Genomic DNA, 9,780 nt, shown 5'->3' on the forward strand with positions numbered 1-9,780 from the left:
TTTTGATTAATCGAACACGAAAGTTTGAATCATTACCAGCCCTAATAAATATATATATATATATACACACACACACACAGGTCCCATGGGGCATTGCAAGACTCTGACAGCCACAGGCATGTATCCCAGAGGCATAGGAATGATGGAGGTGGTAGTTTCACCAGAGCTGGAGTGCTGAGGTTGCCTGCTCTTGCTGTAAATGACTGATCACTGTTTAAAGGGTTGTGGTCTCTGATATAACTAGCCCTGGGTTTAGTCAAGTGCCTGTGACTGCAGGGAAGGGATAACACAGAGATTATTCGTTTTTAGAGTGGAATTAAGAAGGGTTGATATTAATGCATGATTTAACAGAAGTGCTGCTTTGGGTACTTGCCTAGGAAGCCTTTGTTCGGTTGCACTTTCTTTCCTGTAAATCCGTTGTTCTTTCAAATCTTGTCTCTATGGCCCTGCACAATACTTGAGCGGCGAGAGAGTTAACAACATGCTGTCAGCATCCGATGCCTGGCATACGCTACCTTTTTTGCATGTGATGCTTGGGCCAAAGTTTGTTTTAACTAGTTTTAATAAGGCTGTGGCTCACTTCATCCCACAATAGAGAGCCGCGAGTGTCTCAGAGCCAATAGCCATTAAAGGTTAATGTGTATTCTGGATTAATTACCCACCGGGAACCCGTGGTTCTCCCTGCAGTCTTGTCTTTGGGGGGTATTTGCAAAACACAACTGTTGACGAAATTCTGAATTTAGCTTAAGAAATTTTGGAAACAAAGAGCTGAATTTTATTTAACTCTTTCCTAGCCGACAATAAGGGCTAGATGAGGGGGTAAGAGAAAGAAGTAGAGGGTGAAGGAAGAGGCAGGGGAGGGAGAAACTTGGTACAATCTACCACACTGTGCTGAGAAGAGGTTATAACCCGGTTCAGTCTGGAGTCACATGCCATTGACAGGGGAGAGATTTCCCAGGATACCAGAGACTTTTAGAAACTTCAGCCTGCTCTATAAACAATTTCCAGAACTGCATTATATAATCGGCACAGACTCTTGCCCTGTAAAGAAAATGAGAACTTTACCATATGTGAAATATATTCATTTATATTTCAGGTATAGAGAGTTATGAAGCCACAAAGATTTAAGGAAAGGGTAGGCAACCTTGGCACTTCAGCTGTTGTGGAACTACAATGCCCATGGCATTGAAGACTCTCTCAACCATAAGCATGACTCCCTGAGGCAGAGGCATGACTGGAGTTGTGGTTTTACCACAGCTGAAGTGCCAAGGTTGTCCACCTCTGATTTAAGGTATACAGACCTCCTAGACACTAAAGATTTTTGATTTTCACCATACAGGGGGACCATTAAAAGTGTCCTTGTGGTAGGTGTGACTTGGAATCCGGACCTGCGTATCATCTCTGTGCGTATACACTAAAAAGATTCAATTTCGGAGCCATTATAGAAGAGAGCTTGAGCTTTGCTCTATACCATGACACAAATATTTATCAGACTCTGGATCCAGGGCTGTGTGTGGTCTCCATTTAAAGGGGGTTTCACAGTAAAGGACCCCTGCTGCTCATGAAAAATAGGGGGAGCTGGGAACATGCAGGCAGACTTTTTTTTTTTCATAAGATGGTTTTGTCTAACGAACAGCTAATTAGCAGGGGATTGGCAGCAGAGAAAGGATGGTCTGTGGGTATTTGCTTTGTGGGATGGAATTCTATAGGACATATTGTAGAGACAGAGATAGAGAATCCATCAGTTCCCTGATGCTGGCACAGACCTCTGAACACATCGCCCATACAGCTCTGAACAGTCCTGCCAATTGCCCCTGTGTAGTCCCTATAACAAGACATTTCCCCAATTGTACCACCCTGGCACCGTATACAAAGAGGACATGCTGGAGAGAAACATCAATAACTACAAAGATGCAGCCACACAGTGTGGACATTCAAATATTTGAATCAATGCAGATACACTTAAAGGAGAACTCCAGCCAGGACAGAAGTTGACAGTAAATAAATACACATCAATTTATGAAATTTGCTGCAGGAGAGCCTATCCAGAAAGCAAAGCTGAACTCTGGCCTTACCTCCAGTCATGTACAATTGTACCGGCTCCTCTCCTGTACTGATATTGATTACTCTGATTTCACTGCACAATGTGCATTAGAGGTTGCAGCTTCAAATCAAGCACACCTTATTTCCTGGCTGAAGTATTGTACATCCAGCATCATCTAGTACTTTCCCTCCCAGCCTGACTATCTCTGTCCCTCTCATTTATTGGATTTCACTTCTTTCAATCATGACGGCTCAGGATCACATGTGGGCACTACCTAGGATGCAAATGCAGCCTGCCTAGGAACTCCCACTACTCCAGACTGACATCTGCCTATCAAAGCATTTTCATATTTGCATAACTCCTCTCAAGAATCAGCCTATCACTTACATCAAGGCTCTTGAGAGGAGTACTGAGGGCCTTTGCCCTTTCATTAAAGTGACATTAAAGTAACCCCCCCCCCCCCTCCACCCCCAATGCTAGTGTAAGGACTTACCTTAAATAATGCCTCTTTATCCAATCATCTTCTTTCCAGGAGTTTTCAGGAGTCCCTCCAGCACTGGTGCCGGTCTCTGATCCAGCGCTGACTGCTGTCTCTTCCTGTCCCATGGAGTCTGTGCGGGTGCACACTGCTGCATTGACTTACCCTGTGTCTCTCCTCTTCTCCTGGCCGAAGATCTGAACTGCGCGTACGCCCGCCCCATGATCCTTTGCGGCTGCTTGAAAATCTTCAGATCTTTGGAGGGAAGTGCGCGGCGGGGACACAGGTAAGTTTAAACCTATTTGATTCCTTTTTTTTTTTTCCAATGTTTTTGCATATATCTGCTTGCCAGCAGATATATGCAAAAACATGCAAGGCTTTATTGATCCTTTAATTAAAGTGTAGCTCTGGCCAAAACATTTCATTTGGGGGAATGATTAGAACACATGTCCATTTTTACAGCTCTCTGTGGTCCTGCTACATTTCGTCCTTTCATTCTCGGAGCAATGTATCTGTGAAGGTTGTCATTCATCCAGGCCATGGTATATCTGTAAAAAATAAGTCAAGGCAACTGGACTTGCTGTTTTAAGTCGATATTTACACGGAGGGGATTCACCAGGGTAGAGGCGGCGATGATACATAGCCCGATCAAAGGCTTTGTCCTTTTCCAGTTGTTGAAGTAGATCTATTGCTTTCTTCTTGTAACCACTGGTTGGGTCCCTTCAGCAAATCCAGTTGCCATGACTTATTTTTTACAGATATCGGAGCATTGTAGGCTCAGTGTCAAACTGTAGACCCGGAAAGAGCCTGTCCTCTTTCTTGTCTGAGACCAGTGCTGACGTCAGACATATAATTTGGTAAAACTGTCAGAATTTTTATTATTGTTCAGGATTGATATAGCACCAACAGTTTGCACGGCGCTTTACAAGATATGGTGAGACAGTACAATTACAATGCAATACAATACCATACAAAAGGATTAATAGGACCCTGCTCGTGAGAGTTTACAATCTACAAGGAATAACAAAGCATTTAGCTTTCTTTAGTATTATTCTATAGGAAGTTCTGTTATGTGTTCAGCTTTATGAGTGCCTGTTATCAACAATCATTTGAGACAGGAGGTAAGACACGTCAGCCTGACCCATAGCGGACACATCTGCTAAGAGAATTCTGTGAAATCTGCAATTGCCGATATGTAAGAGGCACTGCTATAACAATAGACATACAATGGAGGAGATTCTGTCATACAAATGTCCACTTGTGGCTGGTTCTCTTGAAAGGTAACTGATCATGTTAAATGTATTCTGACATTTTTCAGAAAATTGGAACTTTGATGAATGAATATGTGACAACATCTACTAAACCTTGTTCAGTGCCAAAGTGCTCCGTCACAGTGCCAAGTCACCAGATGTCTCTATCCAATATTTGCATGGAAAGTTGTGTGAGTCATGGAGAATATACAAAACCCTCCCAGCTCAGGTTAGATCTGTAGCCACCACAGAGCTTACTTATAAGAAGTAACATCATACAACAAATAATACAAAGATGTAATAATATGGATATCCTTAAAGTGTTATTAAAGCCAAGTAAAAAAAAAAAAGAAGGCCTTCCATCAAGTCTCTTGAGCAGTGGGTGACCCTGTTGGTACCACTCTGTTCAGCAAAAGTCGATTTTCAAACAACTTTTGTTGAAAGAGCTAAACTGAAAAATGTCGGCTGCAGTCACTGTTCGGGTATTCTGCCAGCTGTCAAAAAACAATAGCCAGCAGGGAAGGGATTTGTTGATCCGTGGATGGGGAAATCGAGCGTTTATACACTACCAGTGTATAGCCAGCTTTTTTACATCACTGTGTGTCCATTAATTTTGCTGCCAGTGCCATCTGTACATCTCATAATCAATCTTATCAATTCCATAGCCTGGCTTCCTCCTTTGCGGTGGCTGCATTGACTTATGGGGTCCCTGTGGAGTCATCGCAACATGCACATTCCCCCTCCTGGGACTACAGAGCAACGTCCAGCTCCAACAGGCACAGTGACTCTCCTGCTGAAGAGGACATGTAACCTGTCCACCTCTTTGCAGAATAAACAATGGCCAATGAAGCTTATAAAACAAAAAATCTTTCTTTTTTTTTTAAATTAAAAGAGAACTATGACCCAGCCTTTATTAGCCCAGAGTTCAATTTAGGGTCACAGGAAGACATTTACTAATGTCCTCCTGTGACCCAAAACTCAGAGCCACGCTGCAGCTGGGAAAGATCAAGACAATATTGTTGGGATCCACCCCCTGCCTGATTGACAGCTGGCTCTGCCTCTCTAGAGTCAGTCAGCGCTGGAGGAATAGAGAGGGGAGGGGTAATCCCTGTGGGGAGTGGTGATAGTCGCCATTCCCTGCAGGGAGAAGATTGTGAACTGAGCGATCGGCGGGTATGTGATCGCTCAGTTCCCGATCAATAGAGCTGACCTGTGACAGCTTTAGTTTTACACTTTGGCTCCAATTATGGGGATGAGTGTATTTCACTCTCCCCATTATTCTCTTTTAACAAACACAAAGGTGGTTCCTGGTCCAAAGCTGGTACCAAGCCCTTGTACTTCATAGCTGTTGGTAAAGCTAAAGGGGATTGTACACTCAGATTGTAATGTGTGTGGTGAGCTTTATGCAGACACCACATCAAAGGACTGCTATGCTGCAACATATTACAATTCTCTCCAGCTTTCTGCAAAAGGTATTTGTGATATAATGAAAACCTACGATTACTTGGCAATGACAACAAGAATGTAAAAAGTAAAAGTGATAACAGGGTTGCAGACTGTGAACTATGATAGGTTCTCTTTAAATGGCTCAGTCCACTGAAAAGACACATTTAATTTCCTTGCTCTGTTCCAGTCTGTTTTGGAGTAAAGGGTGTTCCCACGTTTCCTGTTCCATTCTGCATTATATAATTCAATTATAAAAATCCAACAGGAAGAGTAGGACTCCTTCATAAAGGCTGCTTAGGCTGTCCAGACCCAGGACTTCAAATCCCGAGGAATCACTATTAGAGTCGCCTAGAGATGTAAAAATAGATGAAAAGAAAGCTAAGGACAACCCCTTTTTTTTTTGCTTTAGCCTCCTTTTGGGGAATAGAAGGAAATTTACTAATATACTGCTCTGACTCAAAGTCAGCATATAGCGGGTTACTGCCCTCTATATGCTGACAGCGCCGAGCCGCACTGCAGCCGGGAAAGATCCTGACAATACTGTCTAGATCCCCCGCCCCCCCCCCGCGCATGATTGAGAGTTGGCTCTGCCTCTCTAGAGCCAGAGAAAGCTGTGCCCGCCCCCTTCCCTGTCTGTCCCTCCAGTGAACTCTGAAGGAATAGAGAGGAGGGGGGGAATCCATGCAGGTCGTGGTGAATGACAGTCACCGCTCTCTGCAGGGAGATCGTGAGCTGAGCGATCAGTGGTTTGTGACCCCTTTAGATCCCTCTATAAAGCCGACATGTGACAGCTGCAGTGTCCCACACCGGCTCAAAGTATTGGGAAGAGAACATTTTACCCTCACAATACTTCTCCTTTTAATTCCTGAAATATCAGCTTTTGGCGGACTGACCCTCTTTAACCAATTAAGGAAGCAGAGATCGGCACACTTACTGTGCGGGTGGTAGCGGCAGAGTCGTCCGATGTGGGCATCCAACAGCCAAATGTCTGTGCCCTACTCCTCCTCCGATCGCGCAGAGATAGGACAGCGCAATGGTTAGAAGATTCACGGATTATGATGGATGTAAAGAAAGGTGACCTGCGAGGAAAGAGAGAAGTATTACTACACAATACAAGATGAAGAGCAATACATTTCCAGTGGGCAGCTTCTATGTACCTGCATTGATTTCCCAGCTGGTCCCCTGAACACTGGCACTGATATTCTGTTTTAGGGTGACTCCTTTCCCTTGCAGGGTCCTATGGAGCCACCCTTGTGTAGGGGTCTTCCTACAACTCACATTGTGTGAACAAGCAGGACTCACATCTCAGGGAACCGATTGTCCCTTATTATGGTCAGGGAGTCTCTTATTTGTTAAAGTTCTATTACACTCTTAAATGTTTTTCCAATAATAAGTTTGAATCAGATAAATATACATTTCCCAGCAAAAGATTTTTTAATTTTTGCCCAAGCACTTACAGTCATCATGTTTCCAAACAGCTCTAACTCTCTCATCTCAGCTTCCCTGCAGTTCCTGTCCAGTACAAGATCACAATGGACAGAGCAGTCTCCAGCAACTATTCATCTACTAGCTTGGAGAAGGGAGGAAGGAGGAGGGGAAGCAGTGATGAGGGAAGTGTCTTGTTTTGCTGTGTCTGTGTGTTTGTGGAGACACACAGCATACTAGCACACACAAGGGTGGCTCCATAGGACCCTGCAAGGGAAAGGAGTCACCCTAAAACAGAATATCAGTGCCAGTGTTCAGGGGACCAGCTGCGAAATCAATGCAAATTACATTCTGGTGCCAAACTCAGGACCCCAGTGCTGCAAGACTGGTCTGCTAGCAACTTAGCCAACGGTGCTACTTTCTCCAATACATTATACCCATTACTGACTAACCTATGTAACTAAGGATGACACACAATAGGGTGTCCATGTATAAAAGGATGTCATAAAAATGACGTCATTGCGCATGCGCGGCCATCTGATTGACGTCTGCCGGTGGCCATCTTGGTGATGGATGCCGTCAGAGAGAGGAGGGGACGTTCATCTGGCGGGATGAGGTATGCCGCCAATGTGTTTGGATACACTTTAAACTCCAAATTGTACGCACAAATGGATGACAAACACAGAACAATATTCTACTACTGTGCTCTATGTGGTCTGATTAAGTAACAGAATGTCCCAAATAACTGCATGTGAAGAACATACAAATATTACAACTTCCATAACTCGGCAGTGACGTCTCTCTTCATACTATAGTGTATACAATGTTGGTGTTCCTCTACTGAGCTACTCAGGCCAAATCCGAACACTCACATACCCGCCCAGCCCCAAAATCAGAGTGACATGCATGGCAAAGCTGTATTTCCTAAGACAGTCAGCATACATTTCAGATGCAGAATCCACACGGAGCCATATTATGCTAAAGCTCATAGCAGAGACCATTGCTGAGGCCTCCTGCTTGCAGTATTGTTGGGATTAGCCATGGCTCTGAACTGCTCTTTTCTGGATGGGGAATTAAAAGCTCCCAAGTCTGGCAGGCGGTGTAATGCTATAGACAGGCACGGCAATCGTCTTATCCACCATGAACAGCACCTGGAGTGGTGGCAACCACCATCTCCCCCAACATTCTCCAACAAAGCAGTACCAGCTCCATAGGCACTTTTATCTAACTAAACACATTGCTACCCTGCGCCCTCATTATTACTGTTTGTAGATGAAGTCAAAGAAAGGAATAAGAGGATGTTCTATAGCACAATTATATGGCCATGATTGTCCAAACTGTTTAAGGCAGGGGTAGCCAGACTCCGGCCCTCCAGCTGTGGTGGAACTACAAATCCCGTGAGGCATTTCAAGATTCTCACAGCCACGACTCCTGGAGAGAAATGCATCATGGGATTTGTAGTTTCACCACAGCTGGAGGGCCGGAGTTTGGCTACCCCTGGTATAAGGCAACCCAGCTTCTGGGATCTGGGTCATTAAAACACAAATAACGGGGTCATAACCATGGCAGACAACATCCAATTGCCCTCCAGAAATGGCGAAGGCCAAGTATTCAATAAACAGGAATGTTCAACTTGGCCAGACGGTCCTATTCATAGAAATGGAAACCTGCCGCAGATTGGATATTGACAGAGGGCAAGATCAGGGATTTTAGAGGTCCATGGGAAGATCAGGGATTTTAGAGGTCCATGGGAAGATAAGGGATTTTAGAGGTCCATGGGAAGATCAGGGATTTTATAGGTCCATGGGAAGATCAGGGATTTTAGCGGTCCATGGGAAGATCAGGGATTTTAGAGGTCCATGGGAAGATCAGGGATTTTAGAGGTCCATGGGAAGATCAGGGATTTTAGAGGTCCATGGCAAGAACATGCATTTTAGAGGTCCATGGCAAGAACAGGAATTTTAGAGGTCCGCGGCAAGAACAGGATTTTAGAGATCCAGGGCAAGAACATGCATTTTAGAGGTCCGTGGCAAGAACATGGAATTAAGAGGTCCTTGTCAAGAACATGCATTTTAGAGGTCCATGGCAAGAACATGCATTTTAGAGGTCCGTGGCAAGAACAGGAATTTTAGAGGTCCATGGCAAGAACAGGAATTTTAGAGGTCCATGGCAAGAACAGGAATTGTAAAGGTCTGTGGCAAAAACAGGAATTTTAGAGGTCCATGGCAAGAATAGGAATTTTAGAGACCAATGACAAAAACAGGAACGTAAGAAGTCCATGGCAAGAATGGGAATTGCAGAGGCCCATGGGAAGAAGACCATAACACATTAATCCTATTATGTGATGCATGCCGTAAAGCTAGAATACAGGAACATATTATACAGGTGTTAGTCTTCATTCTGTAAGCGGTAGCAGGAAAATGGAAACTGAAGTTTGGATGCTGTAGGAAACAAATCAACTAAATTCAAGTTTTTAAACACAAGCCCATCATAAGATACTAAACTCATCCATCTTGTATAGTGTACAGAATACACACTGATCACTGATCCCAGGCCTCTGTTGTCATCATTGTCAGTACGATCCTGCTTCCCACATATCCTGGAAACACTGTCTCCGTGGCAATGGTTGCCAGGCTACAGGATTCTGACGGGATTAAGGATGGTGGAGACGATACTGCAGAGGTAAATAGTCTTAAGATAGGTCTGGCCGGGGTTCCTTAGGTGCATAGTATGATGAAGAGAGCAGGTGATGTCTCTGAAGAAAGCAGTGAGGATGGACGATGCAGACAAGATGGGAAGATGGATTTTCCTGCAGTCACGTTCAGTCTTAGTCATGTGGCGGATTTATGAGGACGACAGAGAATGGTCTTGATGAAGGAAGTGGAAGTTACCTGATGTTAACCCAAGACTATAAAACACACAACTGTCTTTATTACGCTCCCAGATCCAGAGAACAGTGTTCAGAAGATCAAGGCTTTGTGTTCATGTCCTGTCTATTGCCCCATTCACGCCAGGGTGGAAGCTTTTCAGCGCGGTTTCCGCACGATTTTTGAAATGGTGTTTTTGGGCGTTTTTAATCAGTTTCAGTGCTTAAATGCAATTAAAAATGCCCAAAATTGAAATGTGCTGTAATCTGC

At 44.2% G+C, this 9,780-nt stretch overlaps 1 protein-coding gene across 1 annotated transcript in view; it reads right to left on the reverse strand.

Annotated features, from left to right (window-relative positions):
• Nucleotides 1-9,780, reverse strand: part of NUMBL (NUMB like, endocytic adaptor protein) — a 70,987-nt gene that overhangs the window by 18,151 nt on the left and 43,056 nt on the right. Inside the window, exon 2 of the mRNA XM_018562584.1 lies at nt 6,153-6,297. The gene's annotated coding sequence lies outside the window, so the exon portion shown is untranslated. The remainder of the gene's footprint in view (nt 1-6,152; nt 6,298-9,780) is intronic.

Source organism: Nanorana parkeri, unplaced genomic scaffold (genome assembly GCF_000935625.1).
Source record: "Nanorana parkeri isolate BGI_ZX_2015 unplaced genomic scaffold, ASM93562v1 scaffold586, whole genome shotgun sequence".
Lineage (NCBI taxonomy): Eukaryota > Metazoa > Chordata > Amphibia > Anura > Dicroglossidae > Nanorana > Nanorana parkeri.